Source organism: Diceros bicornis, chromosome 18 (genome assembly GCF_020826845.1).
Source record: "Diceros bicornis minor isolate mBicDic1 chromosome 18, mDicBic1.mat.cur, whole genome shotgun sequence".
Classification (NCBI taxonomy): Eukaryota; Metazoa; Chordata; class Mammalia; order Perissodactyla; family Rhinocerotidae; genus Diceros; species Diceros bicornis.
This window is the reverse complement of record NC_080757.1, coordinates 14,335,876-14,355,354: the sequence shown is the minus strand read 5'-3', so window position 1 is coordinate 14,355,354 and position 19,479 is coordinate 14,335,876.

Genomic DNA, 19,479 nt, shown 5'->3' with positions numbered 1-19,479 from the left:
CCTTTCTAAAACACTCTAATCCACTGGCTTCTGTGACAAAAAAAATGTATCAGTTTTCTTCATACCTACCTGGCCAGACATCCTCAGTAACTGTAATTGACTCCTGCCTTCCAATATCTTACATGTTGATGCTCCTAAGGACTTGTTCCTAAACACCATTCTCTTATAGTTCTACAAATACCACCAAGAAAAACCCATCTACTTGAATGGCCTTGATTACCTGTTTAAATTTGGTTGTAGATGTCTCTCTAACCTATAAAACTGTATACCCAGTTGCTTAATGATTATCTTCTCTTGCATGTATCACATGCATTTTCAGCTCAACAGATCCCAAAAGAAAAACATGATCTCACTCTAGTTTCCCATATCCTAGTAAAAGGGATCCAGGTGCTCCACTCAAAAACCTGAGTGTTTTTTCATTCCTCCTGTCTCTCATCATCAACATCAATCTGTCAACAAATCCTACAAATTCTGCCACTTAATTCTCTTTCTCATTCATCCACCGTTTCTCTCCACTGTCAATACCCCAGATCAGGCTAACATCATACTTGCCCATACTATTGAAACAGTCTCTTAATTCATCTGCCTGTTTCCATACTTGAACCCATTCCTTCAATATCCTTCATTTACACTGTGGCATTGTAACTAGAAAATCTGATCATCGTTCTCCTTCAAGTTTTCATAGATTCTCATTGCCCGTAAGATACAGGCAAAATTCCTTTCAAGGCCAAATTCCTTTCAAAAGGTGCTTCATGACCCTTGCCTATCTCTATAGCTTCATCTGGCTCCACAAAGGCACTCACACTCCCCTTGCCAGAAATGCTGGACTTAAAAGTAACAACCTTGCCTCCAGTTTTTCATACTTGCTGTTCTCTTGCCTAGCATCTTCTTCCCTCTGCTCCCTCTTCACCTGGCTTGCCCCTACTTATCCTTCAGGTATAGTGCATGTCACCTACTCAGCTAAACCTTCTCTCTTACCCCAGACCAGGTGACAACCTGCTGCTATGTTTCCACAGCACCCTGTGCTTGTCCCATAGCACTCAAACCCATTGGGATTCTATCTTTATAGCTGTCTTTCATACCAGATTGTAAACTCCATGCAGTAAAGGTCCTGTCTGCATCACGACTACAGCACTATTAGCACCTAGCACAGTACCTGGATGTAGCTGTTTCATAAATATTTATTGGCTGTGCTTCAGGCTGATAAATGCCACCCTCCAACTTTAAAGGCAACAAAACTCTTTGTAAGTTAGAATCACTACTCCTACTAAATCCTCCCAGAACAAGAACTCACTAGCTTCAACCATTTAGCACTAAATTTGACACTTTGTTATAGAATATCTGGATGTAATTTTGTACGCATTAAAATGTTAGAGTACCTCAGATACATTATTCTTTTCACTACTACAGATGACATAGATAATAGAGATATATTCTATGTATATAGATAGATACAGATATAGACATAATGTCCTATTGGTTCTGTTTCTCTGGGAACCCTGACTAGTATACCTCAGTGTGCCTCAGAGCTGACAAAGAAAGCAGAGGAGAAGCATTAAGAGATGTTGGAAGCTGCTTAATTACAGGCATACAGAGTCCAACTGCTGGCATTTTCACCCCTTGATGCTGTTTGATCCAGCCACATTAACAGTTTTTACATTTGGACATTATGTACTGCCATTAGAGTGGGAAGAAACATCTAGAGAAAATCATATACCTGGCTTCACAGAATTTGCTACCCTGGTAAATGAATGGGACTCATCTCTTGTTTCAAGAGCATGACTGGGGATCACAAACCAGAGACAACATTTGCAGATGCTGCCACTGATGTTGCAATGAGCCTCTTTTCTTCTGCACCGGTTAAGTCAGTAGTGCTCAGCCTGGAATGCACATAAGAATCACCCAGGGCAGTTCTTCTAAAACTTAATGTCCGTGCAAATCACTGGGGAGTTCTAGTAAAACACTGATTCTAATTCAGTATTCCAGCCTCTACATTTTAACCAGCACGCAGGTAATGCCTATGCTGTGGTCCATGGATGACACAGTGAGTAGCAAGGATATGATGCTTTTAAAAATAAAGATTACTGGGCTCCCTCAGATAAATTTAATCACAATCTCTGAGATAAAGCCTCTGCAAAAGTTTTAAAGCTCTTAGGTCATTATAAAATAAAGCAAAGGCTCAGAGCCATTACATTAAACCCTACTGCAAGAGCTGTCGTTATGTTGAAATTATACAACATTGTGGGAATACATTATATAGTAATATTTATGTATCCTATTGGTGATAAGAGGATTTTAACTGGTGAACATTAATAAAAATATTTCTAGAATGTGGAGAAATCTAGGGAGGCTGAGAGGTGGAGAAATGAGGAGTTATCAAACCTGAAATTCTACCCTGCAGAACATCATACAACCTGGAAAATAAGACCCTCAGGTTAGAAGGACCCTAAGGGACCAGCTCATTCACTCTCTGCTCAACTTACCCAGTGTCTCTGAGGGTAACTCCAGGATTCTGACTTGAGTTTCTGCTCCCCTTTAAACACTAAAGCATGTGAAATAGCCTCCAGAGTCATCACCAGTGTCTGCCATATCCCTTCTCACATCTCCTATTCTACACATCCCTGGGCCTAAGGGGCCCTGGATCCCAGAGGAGTCTAGATCCTGGAGGGACACATTAAAGACAAAGTAAACACTTAGGACCTCTCTAGGACAAATGCTCTCAGAGACCTGGAGCAGTGACTGGTTGCAGTCACTGATCACACCTGACTATAATTTGAGGGAAGGTAGGGATGGAGAGGAGCTCCTGTAGGGATGTTTAATCACTGCCTGTTTAGGGAATGGACAGCAGTCCTGTGAGGCTGGAGCCTACATTTTGGGAGGTGAAGGAAGACGGTTGGAGAAGCCGTAAAAACAAGCAGAGACCAGAGTCTGAATATCCTAAAATATCTTAGATTGTAGGAGGCTTTATCTTGTGGGCAAAAAGAAGCCATCAGTGGTCTTTAACAAAGTGCCATGAAAGACACATATTTTGGAAAGATTCTCAGGGTGGAAGAATCACTCACTACAACCCAATTCTCCATGAATATACCTCAGAGGAGAGATACACCTGCAGCTAACAAGGATTAGATCTGTATGGCCCAACCATATGCAGATATATAGAAATTACTGGAATAAGAGAAAAGATAACCTCTCCCAGATCATGCTCAATTCTTCCTCAGGCCAAGATAGAAAAGAACCCCAGATTTTAATCCCACTGAGGGGCCTCTAGCTCCCTATCTCTCTAGGATCACCTTAATAGCACCCTACCACCACCATCATCTCTACTGCTCTCCACTGTGTCAGACTAAGTCCTAGTCTCCAGCTCATCTTTATGCTGCAATTGATCACAAGGCCATAGCTGACATTTACAACTCCTTCTTTCACTACACAATCCTTGTTCTCGTTGGCCATCATCTCAGCTGGATGGAGTTCTTTACATAGTGGTATATTGCAAACCTTCATTCCTAGGGAATCTGCGTCTTCATGGTCTTGCCTTATTTGGTTGTTATAGTTTTCATTAACATTTATTACTGGACATAAAAATACTAAGTAGAACTCAAAGAATTCTCCAGAATTTCAGACATGGTCCTCTCTGCTCTAGTTGGTTAGAGCAACCCAGTTTTCCCTTGGTGATCAATATCACCACCCCAGGCAGAATGGCAACCCTGCTCTTTGTATATCAGTTCACATAAGACCCACAAAATGTCCAGGTGGTAGGCTCAATGTCCAATTCAATCAAACCATTGTTACATCCCCTGGTAGTAGCACCCCTCCCTTGAGAGCTATACAAGACACTGCTTGTGCAGCATTTTTAATTCTCTCAGCCTCATCCCTTTTTCCAGCCACAGCTGCAGTAACCAGCTCTGCCCTGATTTAAACTAGCTTTAGTAGATATAACCTGACAGTACCTCACCTCAGTCCTGCTCCACATGCTCTGTGCTTCCTGCTCTGGGACTTCTCTGATTCCAGGAAACGGAACGTCATGGAGAACTTTGTGAACATGGTGGAGCCACTCAAGTAAGCAGAACAAGTTAAACGATAATCTTTATGTTGCACTTAGACATTAAGCTTTGTTCTTATTATCTTTAAGCTAAATCAGGGTATAGGGCCTTAAATCAGTCTCTGATGCATGTCCAGTCTCTGGCAAGGCAGGAACATCAGCCACAAGGGAGGGAAAATGGAAGATTTTGGGAACTGACACCAGACCTTGAGGCCCACCCAGAGGCCAGATGTCAGAAGAAACCACGTTCCAAAAATAGTTACATGCATGCCTGCATGTCCTCCCCCCTATAAAACTAGCCTGTAGTCTTTGTTCTGGGAAGATGGGCTTTGAGGACAACCGTCTGCCGTCTTCCATCTTTGCTTCAAAAATAAATAAATGCTTTCTATTCCACCCGTTTCCCTCCGGACTTACTGGCTGGTCTCACTGCAAGCAGAAGGAGCCCTTTGCTCGGTAACAATTTTTGGCAGCTCTGCTGGGACTTTCCTTCTGCTTGCGGCTAGTGGACCTCAGGGAGAACTTTGAGAAAGTCCCAGCAGCTGCCTGGGAACTTTTCTTCCGGGAGACAGCCCCTCTGCACCCACTTTGTGCTCCAGCTGCTGTCAGCGCTTCTTCAATGGAATGGAAACGGAAAACAGGGATAGCAGATCCACATCTAAAGTAGGGTAAGTTGCCTCTGCCAGGCCTGCCGTGAATCCCTGTCTCTTGCAGGGAAATCCCAGAGGCATATCCACATCTGAGTCTCACCACCAACTAACAAGAAACATAATTGTAGGACTACCTAGAATCTGTTGGATACAGTTGTCTGTTTTGTTTGGGATCCCATCTGAGTGTCTGTTCTGTTTGGGATCCTGTCTGACTGTTCTGTTGGGATCTGGTCTGTGTCTGACTGTCTGTGTGTTTATAATTATGAGATGAGGGGAACTCCATCTGTCCCCAAGAAAAGCCCTCTGGGCCACCTCTTGCCTAAATGGATTGACTTCAGCTGTGAGCTCCTGTCCAAGAAGATGATGGTTTTCTTTTGTGACACCACATAGCCACAATATTCTTTAGACTCCAGGGGCCATTTCAGTTTACCCAAACTGGTGTATTTGCGTATACGCGTGGAAAAAGGCAGCTATAAAAAAATTAAATAACCAACAGGAGGCCTATTTTAAGTTTTACGGCTTCTAAACAAGATCAAGAATCCCATACTGCCTCTTTAAGAAAAATAATTAAATAAAAACAGCCGCACCAGAGACCATGTTAGAGAAATGAAACCAAATCTGCTGCTCCTCCCTCCTCTCTTCCTGAGCTCCCCTGCTTCAACTTCCCCAAAATTCCAGATCTAAAACTTAATGAGTGGAAATAAGTAAACTTTTGAGCTATTTAAAATTGTAATGGTCATTTGGGGAACCTTTGTTTCAGATAAAGTCCACCTTAAAAAAAAAAGAGGATTTGAAACCTCTCACAATGGAATGCATTCTTTGGTTAATATACAGAAGCTTCTAAAAGATAAAATGACTTTAAAACCAGCTGTAAAAAAGGATCCTTAAAGCAAAAAGAAAAAAAATCTTTAGTAAAAAAGTCCTTAACCATCTAAATAGGTCACAATTTGGATACAGCATTCTTTTGAATTTTGTGCCTGAGACATGGCTAAAATTTTAAAGATCTCTGTTTTTGATTGTCTACATGTCTATGCATGTGTTTCCAGATGATAAGATTTCTAATGAGAGCTCTATTTAATTGACTTAAAATAAGCACTTATACAAATTATTTCTAAATGTAATAAAAACTAGCCCAGATGTCTTTCAAGTTAGCATGCTATAAATTGATCTTTGGTAAATAAAAACTTGTTTAAGTTTGTTGGTTTAATTAAAATGCACATGTCCTCAGAGTTATCAGCATGGGATATAATATAAACAAACAGCCTTTATAAGTCAAATAAACTCATATTATCTCTGTTTTGTCAGCAAGAATAATAACTTAGAATAATAGCTGATTTTGTCCGATATCTGTTAAAGTTTTTATAGACAAACAATCAAAATAATTGTTAGAAACAGGTAAACTAAATAGATGGGAAAAAAAGGTAAATGTAAAAAAGGTAGAAGTTCTGGGGAAAACTTTTGAACAATAATTATATGTTCTGATGTATGTACTTGAAACAAGTTAAGATGACAGCTGACTGCTTTAGTGTCACATAAGGTTTTTGTAAGTAATCTAAACATGATTGTTAAAAAGAAATGGTTTGGATATAAGTAAAATAAGAGTTTATGGATAAAATTTTGACAATAATTATATTTTATGGCATGTGTACTTAAAATAGCTTCCAAAATGTTTTTGGTAACTTAAAATTTAGAGTTTTGCTAAATTAAGCTAAATAATAAACATTTTTTGAGTATCAAGGTCACTTCCATATGAGATAAAATATTAAAAATTGATTACTAAGCATAGACTTGTCTGCCTTTGGTTTCTCATCTCAGAGAAACTGAAAGAGGCTTAGGTATATTGATAAATATAAAGGTATATTGATAAATATGTTTTGTGCATGCTGAGAAGTTTTCTATGAGAAAGCATATATTTCTAGAGAGTCTGTCTACAAGAAAAGTAAAATGTATGTTTTCAGTAAAAAAGGTATAAATAATAGAGATATTTTTGTTTGTTTTATTAAAAAACATAAATTTGTCCTAAAGTACTAGAAAAGAAAAAAAGCATGTGACAAATTCTAAATGTAAAAAGTAAGTGATAGAAGCCTTGTGAAAGTAAAACCCTGAGGAGTTTTTTACACGGTCAAGTTGGCTGAGATTAAAATAAATTCAATTAAATGAATAAGGTTCAATATCAAAAATAAACCAATGCAGGGGCCAGCCCCCTGGCCTAGTGATTAATTTTGGTGCACTTCACTTCAGTGGCCCAGGTTCATGGGGTTGGATCCTGGGCGCAGACCTACACCATTCATCAGCCATGCTGTGGCAGTGACCCACAAACAAAATAGAGGAAGATCAGCACAGATGTTAGCTTAGGGATAATCTTCCTCCAAAAAAAAGAGGAAGATTGGCAGTGGATGTTAGCTCAGGGAAAATCTTCCTCGGCACAAAAAAAAAAGGTAAACTGGTGCAAAATTAGAATTTGGCTTTCTCTCTTAAAAAGATAATTTTCTTGAACTTTTGGTCTGCTCTTAATAAGGAGGCAATAAAAAGATTTTCTTTACCTTTGAGTAAGTTTACCTAAAAGACAGAAAATCTATGTTTTGTTAAAATAATTTTCTATGTTCAAAAGGACTCAGGTCTTTCTGTTAAGGTTTTTTTGACTGTTTTAACTCTGTTTGCCTTTGACATCTTCTGTTGTCATCTTGGTCAGATGAGTAACTAAGAATTGTTTCCTATTTGACTGTTTTAAAACTTTTTGATATTTTTGATCAACTTTTCCCAAAATTAAAGTCTTTCTTTGACTTAAAAAAGGAAATTTTGAGAATTTCTAATCAGCCCTGGGACTTCTCAAAAAATTTGTTCTCGGGTCCAGCACAGTGGTGTAGTGGTTAAGCTCATGCACTCCGGTTCGGCAGTTCTGGGGTTTGCAGGTTCAGATCCCAGGTGCAGCCAATGCACTGCTCATCAAGCCATGCTGTGGCAGTGTCCCATGTAAAGTAGAGGGAGATGGGCACGGATGTTAGCCTAGGGCCAATCTTCCTCAGCAAAAAGAGGAGGATTGGCATCAGATGTTAGCTCAGGGCTGATCTTCCTTACCAAAAAAAAAAGAAGAAGAAATTTGTTCTCTCTTTCTATAAAGAGAAAGATGTTAAACTAATTAAACTTATTTGGTATGTTAAATTATATGGGAAACATTATCAAATAAATGATGATAAATCTTCCTTCGTTATATTATGTAGATCAATGTTATTAATATAAATGTTTTTAAAGTTGTATAACATTCCTAAAATTCTGATCTGTCCTGGTTGTCAGTCATAATTCTAGTTATCATCTCAAAGTGTTGTATGTCATAGAAATAACCAAGTGTCTTTGTCTGTTGCCATTTTTAAATGTTTTGTCATTTGCTGACAGTTGTTGTTTTACTCTGATGTTTTTGCAGATGTGTTACATCTTCAGAGAGATTCATGAAAAGGCCTCTGACACTTGCTCTAGAATGCAGGTTTCTGATAAACTTTCAGACTATAAAACTGAGCTGGGAAAAAAAATTACAGAACTCTAATGGAAAAACTGATGACTTCATGAAACTGCTAACAAAATATCAAGAATTGATTACACACGACTATATGAACTGATGAGGAAGAGTATAATTTTTATGACTTTTTATTTGAAGTATTGATGATTTTTTTCTATGTTTTGTTTTTCCAGATTTAAGGAAAACTTTTTATCTTTTCTCTTAAGGAACTACAACTTACAGCAATTTGTAAGCAGAATTGAAACATTTATCTTTTTCTCCCTATCTGACCCCTCCAGAATTTAGAAACTCTTGATGAATGAGTATTCTTATATTCATGGCAATATAGTTATTTACACGAGTTCAATAAGAACCTGTTCTCCTTATAATAGGACATAATTGGAAACAGTTATATTACCAAGGCTTTAACTGAAATGTCATATTTGAGAGAACAATGCATAGACTCAGATATGACCAGACAGCTTTTGAGGAGCTAAGATTGGACTTTATGGAATAAAGCCACTTGAAAATATTGTAACCTTGCTTACAGGGTTCCCAACAACTTTGCCAGGGCAGTAAAGAAGGTCACTTCTCTGGCAGGTACAAGGAACCTCAGGATATTTTGGGAAATCTCAAAAGAAGAGAGGAATTCACCCAAATCTGTAGGTATTGCAGGCAGATTCTGATGACAAGTCCTTGGTCTAGCTTTCCTGGCCTTGAGAGGCCTTTAAATGTCAACCTGAGATTCCTTACAAAAAGTTCCAGCAAAGCAGATTTAAAAGACCCTATATGATCAAATGCTATTCTTACTGTACTTATGTAAATAATTGGGCCAAGTTTATCAAAACTAGATTTAATTTACAAACCAATGAGTCTTAATTTGGCTATCTTTGACAAAAATGAGGGTAATTTTAGAGAGAAAAATGGTTTCAATAAAAAACTATAATATGTATTTGTAGATATTAAATTCCAGTTCTGTTGATTGTCTTTGTGGTTTTTGTTTTCTACCTGTAAACTAGACCAGATCCTGAATTCTTCCAGTCTCCTGAAATATCTGGCCACAAATCTCCAAACTAAGGTTTTCAATTTTTTTCTATCATTTTCATTTGAAATCGTTGAAAACTAAAACTACCCTTGCTCCCGCAGCCCTACGAACTGAAGCTGGACAACTTGACATAAACTGAAGAGAGATCACCCTGATAACATGCCTATTGCTACGTAAGCCACTCAAAAGATACCAGAATACCTGAAGACATCATCAGAGCTTCCTGGTTTGGGGTTCAAAGATGATCTGGTGGGAAAAAATTACAGATAATTCTAATTATTGTAAGCTTTGTTGGCATTTGCCTCTGTTATGGTGTCTATTGTAGTTACAACTTATGCAGAAATTTGCAAAATAGGTTACTACAATGCCTTGTAAAACCCCACGCTACAATCTTCCTCCAGACACGGTTTCAGGGCAGTCCCATTACTTAGCTTCTATGCCAACAATTTAATTCCTTCTCTTGTCCCTACGATGACTCCATTCAGCAGGAAGTAGCCAGATGGAAAACGATGACCCTGTTCCCATTACCAGCATGTGATTATGCTGGGCTAAAACTGACAGTGGGGAACTGTCAGAGCCACTCAAGTAAGCAGGACAAGTTAAATGATAATCTTTATGTTACGCTTAGACGTTAAGCTTTGTTCTTATTATCTTTAAGGTAATCAGGGTATTGGGCCTTGAATTGGTCTCTGATCCATGTACAGTCTCTGGCAAAGCAGGACCATCAATCACAAGGGAGGGAAAATGGAAGATTTGGGGAACTGACACCAGACCTTGAGGCCCACCCAGAGGCCAGATGTCAGAAGAAACCACATTCCAAAAATAGTTACATGCATGCCTACACGTCCTCCCCCCTATAAAACAGCCTGTAGGCTTGTTCTGGGAAGATGGGCTTTGAGGACACTAATCCGCCATCTTCCATCTTTGCTTGCAAAAATGCATAAACCCTTTCTATTTAGTTGACTTGCCTTTGGACTTACCAGCTGGTCTCACAGCAAGCAGAACAAGCCTGTTGTTCGGTAATGAATACTCATACAAATATATAGGTATATATCCATTTCAACTGAATTGTTATAGAGAATGGGAAGTATAGATTAAGGTTCTTTTTTTCTTCAACATGGAAATCCAATTTTCCCAGCACCATTCGTTGAAAAGACTATTTTCCACTGAACTGTCTTTACAACTTTGCCAATGATCAATGGACAATATGTGAGTGGATCTATTTCTGGACTCTATATGCTGTTCTATACTGATCTATATTTCTATCTCTTCTCTAATACCATAATTTCCTGATTATTTTAACTTTGTAGTAAGTTTGGAAAACAGGCAATGTGAGTCCTCCTACTTTGTTCTTTGTTTCCAAAATCAATTTTGCTTTTTTAGATTCTGACCGTTACATATAAATTTTACAATCTGATTGTCAAATTGTACTCAGAAAAACTCCTGTTGTAACTTTGATTGGAATTGTGTTGAATCTCTAGATCAGTTTCAGAAGAGTCAACATTTTAACAATATTGACTCTCCCAATCCATAAACATGTTGTATCTCTCCATTTCTTATACCACCTGATTTCTTTAATCAGTATTTTGTAATTTTCAAGATATAGATCTTGTATATATTGTGTAAGATTTATACCTAAGCATTTAATGGTTTGGAGCTATTGTAAATTTTACTTTAAAGTGTTTTTTTCACTTTCCAATGTTCATTGCTAGTTGATATAAATATAATTTTTAATATATTTTTTTTATATTTGTATACAGAATAACAATTCTTAATATATTGATATTGTATCCTACAACTTTACTAAACTCACTTATTAGCCTAGAAACTTTTTTAATGTTCTTTGGGATTTTCTACATGGATCATGTTGCCTATGAATAGAGATGGTTTAATTTCTTACTTTCCAATCTGTATAATTCTTGTTTCTTTTTCTTTTCCACTGCCTGGGACTTCCGGTACAATGTCAAGTACGAGTGGTGAGATCAAACATTCTTACTTTGTTCCTGATCTTAGGGAGAAAGCATTCAATCCTTCACCATTAAGTATGATGTTGGCTATAGTTTTTAAAAGCTGCCCTTCCAGCAGGGTGAGGAAGTTTCCTTCTATTCCTAGTTCACTGAGCGTTTTAATCACAAATTGGTTAAATTAATGTTGAATTTTATTGTCAAAGGCTTCTTCTGCACCTATTGAGATGATCCTTTTTTTTTTTTCAGCTAAATCTCCCTTTTTAATAGCAAAGGGCCATTTAATAGCAATGTGACAATACACGTGTCCACAAAACTACAGTTTGGAATACAGCTTTAATTAAATGGTTCCTTTGAAGTCTCACACCATGTTTCTCTTAAGAATATAGTTTTTTCTTTCAGTTTGTTGATATGATCACTTAGATTTACTGTTTTTTGAGTGTTGAAACAGCTTCTCATTCCCATAATAAACTCCACTTGATAGTGATGTATTATGATTTTCATATACTGTATTGTTAGGTTTCATTTGTTTGTATTTTTGAGGATTTTAGTGTCTATGTTCAGGTGAGATATTGGTCTGTAGTTTTCTTATAATATCTTTGTCTGGTCTTTGTATCAGGGCCTCATAAAGTAAATTAGGAGGTATTTCCTCCTCTTCAATATACTAGAAGAGTTTGCATAGAAATAGTATTATTTCTTCCTTAAGTGCTTCATACAATTAACTAGTGAAGGCATCTGATCCTGGAGTTTTCTTTGTCAGAAAGATTTTACCTACAAATTCGATATCTTAATAAAACAACCATTCAGGTTATCTGTTCTTTGCGAGTGAGCTTTAGAAGTTGTGTCTTTCAACAAATTTATCTATTTCATCTAAGTTGTAGCGTTTATGGGCACAGAATTGTTCAAGGTATTCCATTATTATTCTTTCAATGACTGTAGCGGTCTGTAATGATATCTCATATTTCTTTCCTAATACTGATATTTTGTGTTTTTTCTCTTTTTTCTCCTTTCACTCATTCTGACTAAAAAATTATCTATTTTATTTAGTTTTTCAAAGAAACAACTTTTGATTTCAATGATTTTTATGCTTCATTTTTCTGTTCTCACTTTCACTGATTTTTTTGTTATTTCCTTTCTCTCTCTTGCTTTAATTTGCCCTTCTTTTCCTATGTCCTTAAGTTGGAAGCATAGATGATTGATTTTAGACCTTAGTTCTTTCGTAATATAAGCATTTAACGCAATAAATTTTCCTTTCAGCACTGCTTTACCTTCATCCTACTAATTTTGATATGCTGTTTTTTCATTTTAATTCAAAATATTTTCTAATTTTCTTTGTGATTTCCCATGTGATCCATGGGTTATTTAGGAATGTGCTGCTTCTTTTCCAGGTATTTGGGATATGCCTACTTCACAACAAATACAAAAATTACTTCCAGGTGCATTGTATATCTAAATATTAAAGATTTTTAAAATAGAATAGAACATAAAATCTTCTAGAAGATAACAAAGAATATCATCAGGACCTTGGGAAAAGGAAAGATTTCCTTTAAAAAGTAATTAAATACACTAATTATAAAGAAAAAGATTGACTAAAAAGGTCTACATTTAAAATTTTTTTTAATTTTGTCATCAAAAGATACCACTAAGAGTGAAAAGGCAAGTCACAAATTGTAAGAAGATATTTGCAGAGTGATGTCATCAAGACGGCAATATGGATCATTCCCAACTTCAGTTCCCTCACAAGAAGACCAATTACAACTATCCATAGGCAAGACACCATTGTGAAAATACCAGCACATGGGGGTGATGCTAAAGTAACCCATGGACCACAGAGACCAAGAAAGACAACGTTAGAAGAAGAAGAGGTATAGATGAATCCACTATTATAGTTGGAGACTTCCACACCCCTCTCTCAGAAATAGATCGAGCAGCCAGAAAATTGGTAAAAACGTATATGAACTCAACAACACCATCAATAACAGGAAATAATGGACATCTATGGACTACTTCATCCAACAACAGCAGAATGCACATTCTTCTCAAGCTCACATGGAATATTCACCCAGGTACACCACATTCTGGCCACAGAACACACCATAACAAATGGAAAAGAATAGGCATCGTACAGTGTCTGCTCTCAGACCACAATGGAATTAAACTAGAAATCAACAACATAAAGATAGCTAGAAACATCCCCAAATACTTGGCAATTAAACAACACTTCTAAATAACACATGGGTCAAATAAGAAATTTTAAAATATTTTGAACCAAAAGAAATGAAAGGCAACTTATTGAAAGCAGTGTTTAGAGGGAAATTTATAGCACCAAATGTATATATTAGAGGCATAAAGTGGAGACTGAGTCATGTCTAAACATTTGTTACACCAGGTTTATCAGACTTTAGCCTCAGTATAGACAGGGAAACACTTTGTGCAATACTCAGTCTAGTCAAAGACTAAGCATGCCCCATTCCTTCCTTTCTTGGTCTTGTCAAGCTATCCCAACTCTAACCCTACTTACACAAAGTCTTACTGCCTACCCATAAAAATATTTAACAGCTCATTTATCCTACATATGCACAATCTTCTTATACCACATAGGAAGAGATGTGTGAAGGGGAAGGAGGACACTGGGAGAGCAAAAGATAGGGCCCATGTCTTAAAGGAATCAGCCAGACATAGTAGAGTTGAGTTATGGCCCAGGTGTTGTTTAGATTCTAATAGTAGCATGTTAGGTTAAAACTTCACATATTCACAATTACCTCAAAAATCCCCTAGCAAGGGGCCCCATTATATAATTACATATTGTCTATCAGTAAGTCAAATGCAGCCAGTTTTTCTTTCATTCTTTATTTTATTTAATTTTTTTTGTGAGGAAGACCCGCCCTGAGCTAACATCCGATGCCAATCCTCCTCTTTCTGCCGAGGAAGATCTGCCCTGGGCTAACATCTGTGCCCATCTTCCTCTACTTTATATGGGACGCCGCCACGGTGTAGCTTGATGAGTGGTGCGTCGCTGCGTGCCAGGGATCCGAACCAGCGAACCGTCGGGCCGCTGAAGTGGAGTGTGCGCACTTAACTGCTGCGCCACCTGGCTGGCACATTTCTTTCATTCTTGAAAGAGCAAATACTTCTTTAGTACAGCACGAATGAAACATGTGCCTACATTTGGAGGCCTGAGGCACAGAGGAAGAGAAAGTTACCTCTAAATGCTAAATTCCTGCACAGCATGTGAGAAAATAATAATTCATCCATTCATTTCCTTTCTCTCTCTCCCCTGTTGTTTTTTGAGCATCTGTGATTACATTCATACAAGCTAAATTCAAGATGACCATACATACCAGTTCACCCTATACAGTCCCACCTTATGCCCATTATTAGACCCCTTTCACTCTCAAAACATATTCCAGTTTGGACTATGAAAGTGGAACACACAGAGATTCTTTGTGATGAGGCAGCCATTCTGAAGCTTGGTTTTGGTGTGGTTATATAAATCAATATGTGTAGTGAAATCTCACAAACTATACACAAAGACTTAAGAAAAAGAATGAGTGCTTGCAAAAACTGGTGGAATCCAAGCAAGGTCCATGGTCCAGTTCACTGTAGTGTGCCAATGTCAATTTCCTGGTTTTGCTCATGTGTTCTAGTTATATAACGTTACCATTGGAGGAACCTGGGTGAGGTACAAACTACCTCTCTGTACTATTTTTTAAACTTCTTGGGAGTCTATAATTATTTCAAAATAAAAATTTTAAATGTGTGTATTTCAGTTTGAACAATAAATTATATGGCCTTTTAGCTAAATGTACATACTTCAGTCACTCTTAGCCCCCTGTCTAGACTTTACAGTTACTTCATGCAACTTCCCTGAGTTAGTGTGGCCAAGACAGCTAAGTGTATATCAAGGGCTCATGCTCCTGAATTCTATAGCACAGATTTGAATAGAGTGGTCTGTGAAGAAACAATTTCTTACCACATCCCCCACCCCCTGACCCTTGCATCTAAGTTGACCTATGTGGCTGAGTTCTGGAGAATGAAATGTAGGTCAAAGTGATGTATGTCACTTCTAGGCCTGGTACATAAAATTCTTCCAAGTGCTCCTCTACCCATTGTCCTCCTCCTACTGAATTTCAACACCTGAGGTGGCTATGGAAACCCTATGAAGAAGATTTCAGAGGCTCCATTAGACTGATGGCATGAAACATAGTACCCCCCACCTCCCAATGCCAACCAGATTTTACATGAGCAAGAAAAACATGTGTTGTATCACACCACTGAGATTTCAGGGTTTATGTGTTATAGCAACTACTCTACTTTAAGTAACACATGGATAATGTTAAAATAAATCAAGAAACATAATAATAAATGGAAAAAGAAAACCCGTATGGACAATAATCCATTTTTGTAAATACATATATACATACACACATAGACACACGCATATGCACAAGCATTTCCTTAGGTAACTAAAAGGAAGACAATGCAAATCAAGAAACAGAATATATTTTGATGTAGTCCCACTGTTCTATGTTTTGTTTTGTTGCCCATGGTTTGGTGTCAAATCCAAGAAATCATTGCCAAGACCAATGTCAACATGTTTTCTCTCTTATCAAAGAGTTTTACAGTTTTAGATCTTACCTTTAAGTCCTTACTCTATTTTGAGTTGATTTTTGCATATGGTGTAAGATAAGAGTCCACTTTCATTCTTTTTCATGTGGATATCAGTTTTTCCCAGCACCATTTCTTGAAAAGACTATCCTTTCCCATCACGTGTTCTTGGCACCCTGGTCAAAGATCAGTTGATCCTACATACATAGATTTATTTTTGGGTTGTCTATTTTGTTCCATTGGTCTACATGTCTATCTTTATGCCAGTAGCTTACTGTTTCAATTACTGTGACATTGTAATATATTTAGAAATCAGGAAGGTGGATGCCTCTAACCTTGTTCTTCTTGCTCAAGATTACTTTGAACAACAAAAAAAACTAACACCCAAAGTAAAAAATGGGCAAAAGATCTGAACAGACATTTCTCCAAAGAAGATATACAGATGGCCAACAGGCACATGAAAAGATGTTCGACATCATCAATTATTACGGAAATGCAAATCAAAACTACAATAAGATATTACCTTACACCTATCAGGATGGCTGTAATTAACAAGACAGGAAATAACAAGTGTTGGAGAGAATGTGGAGAAAAGGGAACACTCATACACTGCCAGTGGGAGTGCAAACTGGTGCAGCCACTATGGAAGATAGCATGGAGATTCCTCAAAAAATTAAGAATAGAACTACCATATGATCCAGCTATTCCATTGCTGGGTATTTATCCAAAGAACATGAAAACATGAATGCACAGAGATATATGCACCCCTGTGTTCATTGCAGCATTATTCACAGTAGCCGAGACTTGGAAGTGACCTAGGTGTCCATTAAGGGAAGAATGGATAAAGAAGATGTGGTATATGTACACAATGGAATACTACTCAGCCATAAAAAAAATTTTTGAAATCTTGCCATTTGCAACAACATAGTTGGACCTTGAGGGTATGAAGCTAAGCAAAATAAATCAGAAGGAGAAAGTCAAATACTGTATGATCTCAGTCATAAATAGAAGACAAAAACAACAACAAACACACACAGTGAGACAGAGATTGGATTTGTGGTTACCAGAGGGGAAGGTGGGATGGAGAAGGGTGAAAGGGGTGATTTGCACATGTGTATGGTGATGGATGATAATTAGTCTTTGGGTGGTGAACATGATGTAATCTACACAGAAATCAAAATATAATGATGTATACCTGAAATTTATACAACATTGTAAATCAATGTTACCTCAGTAAAAGCAAAAATGATCACTTTGGCTTTGTGGAGCCTGATGTGTTTCCGTAAGCATTTTAGGATTGTTTTTTCTAGTTCTGTAAAAAAAGAAAGCGTAATTGGGATTCTGATATAGAGTTCTGTGAATCTGTAGATCACTCTGGGAATATGGACATTTTAACTACTTTAATTCTTCCAATCCATGACTCTGGGGTATCTTTCCATTTATTTGTGTCTACTTCATACTGTTTCATCAGTGTTTTATAGTTTTCTGTATGCAAGCCTTTCACCTCTTGATTAATTTTATTCCTAAGTATTTTATTCTTTTGATGCTACATCAAATCTTACAGCATCTGCACAGCAAAGGAAGCAATTAACAGAGTGAAAAGGGATCCTATGGAATGGGAGAAAATATTTGCAAATTGTCATTCTGATGAGGGCTTAATATCTAAAATATATAAGATTCTCCTATAACTCAACAGCAAAAAAACAAATAACACAGTTAAAAAGTGGGCAAAAATAGGGGCCAGTCCAGTGGCATAGCAGTTTAGTTTGCCCACTCCTCTTTAGTGGCTCAGGGTTCACTGGTTGGGATCCTGGACAAACACACTGCTCATCAAGCCATGCTAAGGTGGTGTCCCATATAGAACTAGAAGGATGTACAACTAGGATATACAACTACATACTGGGGCTTTGGGGAGAAAAAAGAAAAAAAAAAGAGGAAGACTGGCAACAGGTGTTAGCTCAGGGTCAATTTTCCTCAAAAAAAAAATGGGCAAAGGACTTCAAAAGACCTTTCTCTAAAGAAGACATACAACTGGCCACTAGGTATATGAAAAAGGTGCTCAACATCACTAATCCTCACAGAAATGCAGATCAAAACCACAATGAGATACCACCTCACACCTGTTAGGATGGATAGTATCCAAAAAAAAGATAAGTGTTGGAGGGGATGTGGAGAAAAAGGAACCCTTATACACTGTGGGTGGGAATGTGGAATGATGCAGCCACTATGGAAAACAGTATGGAGGCTTCTCCAAAAATTAAAAATAGAACTACTGTATGATCAATCAATCCCAATTATGGGTATATCCCAAAGGAAATGAAATCAAGATCTCAAAGAGATACCTGCACTCCCATGCTCATTGCCACATTACTCACAAGAGCCAAGATACAGACACAATCCAAATGTCCATCAAGAAATGAATGGATAAAGAAAATGTGGTATATGCATGCAATGGAATATCATTCAGTCTTTAAAAAAAGAACAAAATCTTGACATTTATGACAACATGAATGAACCTAGAGGACATCATGCTGAGTGAAATAACCCACTCACAGAAGGACAAATACTGCATGATTCCATTTTAGATATGAGTTATCTAAAATAGTCACACTCATAGAAGGAGAGAATGGAATGGTGGTTGTCAGGGGCCAAAGGCAGGGGAAAATTGAGAATTGATTTTCAATGGGTATAAAGTTTCCATTATGTAAGATGAGTAGATACTAAAGACCTACTGTACAACATAGTACCTACAATTAATAATATACTACGGTGTACTCTAAACCATGTTAAGAAGATAGATCTCATGATAAGTGTTCTTACAAAAAAGAAAAAGAAAAAAAACAGAAGAAATTATTGAAGGTGATGGATATATTTAGTACCTTGGTTGTGGTCATGCGTTCGTGGATTACGCATATGTCCAAACTCATCAACACATATACATTAATTGTATGCAATTTTTTGCATATCAATTATACCTCAATAAAGATAAAAAAGAAATGGGATATAAACAAAGAGCAGACTTGAGAAAAATATAAACAGTTCAATTTTTGCATGGAAAGATGGACATGCTCAAGGAGCATCAAGTGGAGACATCTACTATAAGGTGCAAATTAAAATTTGGAACTGGAGAAAGGTCTATACCACAGATAGAGAAGGGAGGTAAGCAGAAATATGAAAGGAACAAAACAATGGGTTTAGATGCCATCACTTAGAGGAGACAATAAGGAAACAAATGGACCAAGGGTGGAAACCTAGACAATGCCATATGTGGAGCTAAGTTTGAAATATCAGTGGCTGCTTCCCTTATTTCTGAGGTGGAGGGAAATGAGAAGGAAAAAATCCTAAAATCAGAGAGTCTGAGATTTTAAGCTCAGTACTGACCCACTCTTGGATCTTGGCAAATCATCAAATTTCACATTTTTCAATCTTTAAAATGGTGATAAGCTTCCTAAGTGGAATCATCACAATAGTAGAATAAATTCTGAATAAATTATTTTAAATATTAAAGTGAAAATATTTTAAACGTTATTTTAAATATTAAATATTCTAAAATATTAAGCAGGAGAGAGACATCCTTAAAGAGTGAGGTTGTTAACCAGACTCTGGCTTCCTTCCCCATACCTGAGAGAGCAACTTTTAGGGCACCAGGTATGAGTTAGCTCCCAGGTAAAGACAAACTAAAC